At 40.1% G+C, this 5,118-nt stretch overlaps 1 non-coding gene across 1 annotated transcript; it reads left to right on the forward strand.

Annotated features, from left to right (window-relative positions):
• Nucleotides 1-2,776: 2,776 nt before the first annotated feature.
• On the forward strand, nt 2,777-2,883 carry LOC141637054 (small nucleolar RNA R71). The gene has a single exon (XR_012541618.1). It is a non-coding gene; the product is annotated as a small nucleolar RNA R71 (small nucleolar RNA).
• Nucleotides 2,884-5,118: the final 2,235 nt, after the last annotated feature.

A 5,118-nucleotide genomic window follows, 5' to 3' on the forward strand; every position in this document is an offset into this window, starting at 1 on the left:
GGATTCTACTTAATTTAACTTCAGGAAATCTCGCCTAAAGACGAGCGTCTTTCAGTGAAGACGAGCGGATTCTGCAATTCGGGACGATCGGATTCCCTTAAAGACGAGCGACTGCATTATAAAAATTTTCTTAATCAGACCGGCAAAAAGACGAGCGTCTTCTTGCAAAGACGAGCGGATTCTTTCAGACGAGCGTCTTCTCAGCTGGGACGGTCGGATTCTCTAACAGACCAAAATTTTCAACTTTGCAGCTCATTTGGACGGACGGATTCTCCCATAGACGCTCGGATTCCCATAAGACTAGCGGATTAACCATAAGGACGCTCGGATTCCACCTGGTCTACCCGGATTCAGTTCCATCCGTGCACTTGCATATCTCGTGTCATTTTCATTCTTCAAATCCCGTGTTCTTCATTGTAGGGGCACTACAAAGGCATGAATAGCCTAGGCAATTGTTATCCCCACACTAAGTTAAAGCACTACACATCAATAAAATCATTAGTCCCTCCCTCACTTCTCTCAAAAATGATAAATATCTTGATCAAAGCATAAAAATCCAAAAATGACAAAAATGCAATGTAAGAATTAAAATGTAAGTTAGGTAGTTAGAAATATTACAAATGATGGTTTGGAGAGGACTCCACCAAACTCTCATCCTTAGAGAGATGTCATGGGGGCATGTCCAAGGTGTTGTTGATGTTACTCAACACCTTGAAGAAGTAGTCAAAAGCTTGTTCATTATTATGGTAAAGATCCTCAATAGATCTTTGCACTTGTTGTCCTTCATATTGGTCTTGATCGATAGCATTACCAATGTAGGGATTGAATATCCCTTCAAACTCATCGTCCCATAGACCACAAACTTCATCTACTTGGTCATTAAAGATCTCTCGAGTTGATAGAGACAACTCTCCTTCTTTCTTGTTTTGGCCAATGAGGCCCTCTTCTTCATTGCTTTACTTTGGTGAGCTTTTCAAGCTCTCTTTGTTACAATTTCCTTGCTCTTTTGATGGAGCATCATCGACTTTCTTCTTCCATTGGAATTCCGACTTCTTCCTATCATCCTTCCGGCTATAATGATCAACCATAAAACATGGTTCATGCAAACGGGGAGCTCTCATAGTCTTGTCAAGATTGAAAGTTATACTTTCATCTCCCACTTCTAGAGTGAGCTCTCCATGCTTCACATCTATCACCGCACCCTCTGTGTGCAAGAAAGGTCTACCTATAATGATTGGAATATTGGAGTCTTCTTTCATGTCAACAATGACAAAGTCCACCGGGATGAAAAATTTCCCAACTCTTACGGGAACATTTTCCCATATCCCTAATGGTGTCTTCGTCGATCTATCGGCCATTTGGAGTGTGATATTGGTGCATTTAAGCTCTCCCATGCCTAACCTTTTACTCAGCAAGTACGACATAACACTCACACTAGCCCCTAGATAACATAAGGCTTTGTTGATCGTGGTGTCGCCAATGGTACACGGTATTGAGAAGCTTCCCGGATCTTTAAGTTTTGGAGGTGAACTCCCTTGAAGTATTGCACTACTCACCTTAGTGAAGGCGATAGTCTCAAGTTTCCGGATTGACTTCTTTTTCGTAAGGATGTCTTTCATGTACTTTGCTTAGGCCGGCACGTGATTGATTAATTCCGTGAAAGGAATCGAGACTTCCAAATTCTTCACAATCTCCATAAATTTTCCTAGTTAGTCATAAAATTTGGGCTTAGCTTGACGACTTGGAAAAGGAAGCCTAATCACAATGGGTTCCTTCTCCTTGGCCTTGTCTTCACTTTTCTTTGAAACTTCTTCTTTTGATGGTTCTCCATCCTTGGAGTTTTGCACAACTTCTTCTTTGTCACTAGCTTCCACCACTTCATCCTCAGCTTGCTTCTTCGGTGCTTCATACCTCTCAAGTGAATGGCACTAACCGTTTCATGTCTCGGGGATTACTTTGAGGTGGTAATTGCCCCTTTTGTCTTTGTGAGCTTGAAGATGCTAGTTGAGTCAATTGGGTTTCCAACATTTTGGTGTGGGCTAGGATGTTGTTGATGGTGATTTCCTTTGCTTGACTATCCTTTTGCATTTGAGTGAAAACTCTTGTTGATTCTTTTGCATTTGGAGGACCGCTTTTTGAACATCAAAACCTTGGTCATTTTGTTGATTGTATGGAGTTTGATTTTGGTAACCTTGGTTTTGGTTATAAAAGGGTCTTCGATTTTGGTTTCTCATGGGAGGTGGGGTGTATGTTGGTTGAGGGTTTTGAACATTTTGGCTTTTGTATGAGAGATTTGGGTGGAATTTGGTGTTTTCATTGTAATAATTTGAATAAGGGGTACCACTCTTGTATGCTTGAAAAGCATTCACTTGTTCATTTGTTCCCCTACATTCACTTTGGTCATGTCCCAAAGTTCCACAATTCTCACATATCCCACTTGGGATTGATGAAGATGCCGTCATGGCATTAACATGTTGCTTTGGTGATTTTGAGTCTTCTTCAAGTCTAGCCATAGCTTTTTCGAACTTCAAATTGATGGTATCAATGTGAGCACTAAGTTGAGCACCCAATTGAGTAATACACTTCATGGTTTCCTCCTCTAGTAGTCTTGTGAGGTCTACTATATTGTGAATTATGGACCACCATTTCCTCAATCTTGTTCCAAGTCTGATTGTCGTCAACTTCGGTGAACATGCCAATTGATCCCATGTTGAGAATGTTTCTTGAGTCTTCATAAAGACCGTTCCGAAATTGTTGTACCAAGAACCACTCGCTAAGTCCATGATGAGGACATGAGCGACAAATTCCTTTGAATCGCACCCAAGCTTCATACAAGGATTCTTCATCTCTTTGCTTAAAGCCCGTAATTTGAACTCTTAGCATGTTAGTCTTTTCCGGTGGGTAAAACTTTTTGTAGAAAGCTAGAGCCAATTTCTTCCAAGAGTCAATTCCGAGTGTAGCCTTATCAAGGCCTTTCAACCATTGTTTTGCGGTGCCAATTAGAGAAAAAGGAAATAAGACCCATCGAATTTGGTCTTGAGTTACACCGGTTTGAGAAATCGCATCACAATAGTCACAAAAAGTCTCCATGTGAGAGTGAGGGTCTTCACTAGGCATCCCCCCAAATTGGCTTCTTTTGACTAATTGGATAAATGCGGATTTGGCAATGAAATTTCCGGTTAAGTGTTGTGGTGTGGGAGTACCATTGGGTAGGTTCTCCTCGGTTGGTACGGAATGTGATGAAAATTTAGGCATTGTGGGTTGATTTTTTGTTGGATTTTGTGTTGGGTTCTCCTCACCTTCTCTTGCAAAAGGGTTGACGAACTCAATAGTGTTTGGTTGAATATCTACAACCTCACCAATACCTCTCAAAGTTCTCCTAGTAAGTCTTATATTGTTTGTCAAAGTCCTCTCAATTTCGTGATCAAAGGGTAATAAGTTACCTTGTGATCTTCTAGACATGCAAAATATCAAACAACTCGAAAATAATTAGAACAAACCTTAAGGAGTTTTACTTCCCAAAGGCAAAGAAAGACACAACTAATAACAATTTAAGAAAATCTAAATCAAGTTAACACCGTCCCCGGCAACGACGCCATTTTTGGTCGGACTCACTTTGAGGTTTAGTTTTCGGTACTTGTCGTTAGGAGCACATAGACCAAAACACAATTTATAACTCCACAAACAACTCTACAATTAGTAAAGGGGCAAGTAGAGGTCGGATCCCAAGGGACGGGAATTGAGATGAGATTTTCAATTGCAACTAGTGGTGTCTAGGGGTGTCACAATTTGGGGTTTGAAGTAGAAGATCACTAAACTAAATAGCAATAAAAGTAAACAAGCAAGATGATCAAAAAAGGGATGTAAACAATTGATAAAAGGCACTAGGGTGTCATGGGGTCATAGGGGATTCATGGGAATTGATCATACAGACATATTCTCAAATTATAAGCAAGCAATTATTGTTGTGATGGATCGAGTTGGTTTATATCTTACAATCCTAGGAAAGTTTGGGTCCCGGAGCCGAATCGATTAGATTGTACAACACCTACAAGTCGACTTAATCTTCCCTACTCAACTATATGCATGGTCTAATGAGACTCGAGTTGGTTTATGTCTTACAAGTCTCATTGAAAAGATAGGTGATGGGTAAAAAATGCAAGGATTCATAGGCTCGCATTTCATCAAACATAAAATGTGCATAAGTTGAGATCACAACAAGCAAGCAAATAAACTATGAAAACATATTAATTTAAGCATGAATCATCCCCCATGTTGGTTTCCCCTAATTACCCATTAACCTTAGCTAAGGAAACTACTCACTCATTATCATGTTGAACATGCTAGCAAGGTTGTCAATCATACCAACAAAGTAAAACATGATGAATAAATGAAGATAATTAACAATAATTAAAAAGGGATTAAGAGAATTATACCTACTAATGATTCCAATAATAAAGCTAAGAATAATAGAAGTACTCGTTGATTGATTGGAAGGTTGTCAATCTTCCAATAACAACCCAAATAATCTAAAATTACCCAAAATGAAAGATGAACAAAAGAGAGATTAAGGAAATGAGATTTGTATTAAGACTTGATTAAATATTGATTACGAGATTAAAGAGAGATTTGATTGATATAAACTACACTAGAGATTGCTATGAAGAACATGATAACCTAATTAGACTAATGGGGTATTTATAGTGGGGATTAGGTACATAAATTAGGGTTTACTAAGGGCTTAAATGACGATTAAGTCCTTGAGGAATCGCCGGTCTTAAGAGAGACTCCGGTCTCCTTTTCGCCGGTCTTTGAAAAATATGCGCATCCTTCATTGAACAAGTAGAAGAAGGATTAGCTGTCACACAATCCGAGCGTCCAGAGCACGGGACGGGCGGATTGTCTTCTTGTTAAACGAGCGGATTCGTGGGGTGGACGGGCGGATTGTGGTGGTTCTGGACGAGCGTCCAGCTAAGGAAGTCGCTCGGATTGCATGGGCTGGATGGGCGGATTGTGGGCAATCCGCTCGGATTCTCTGTCAGCTTCTTCCTTTCTCTTCATAAAATCCTTGAGGATTTCCTCGGGGATGCAAGGATCTTTTCTCATCATTGCCCATCT

Source organism: Silene latifolia, chromosome Y, assembly GCF_048544455.1.
Source record: "Silene latifolia isolate original U9 population chromosome Y, ASM4854445v1, whole genome shotgun sequence".
In the NCBI taxonomy this organism is placed as follows: domain Eukaryota; kingdom Viridiplantae; phylum Streptophyta; class Magnoliopsida; order Caryophyllales; family Caryophyllaceae; genus Silene; species Silene latifolia.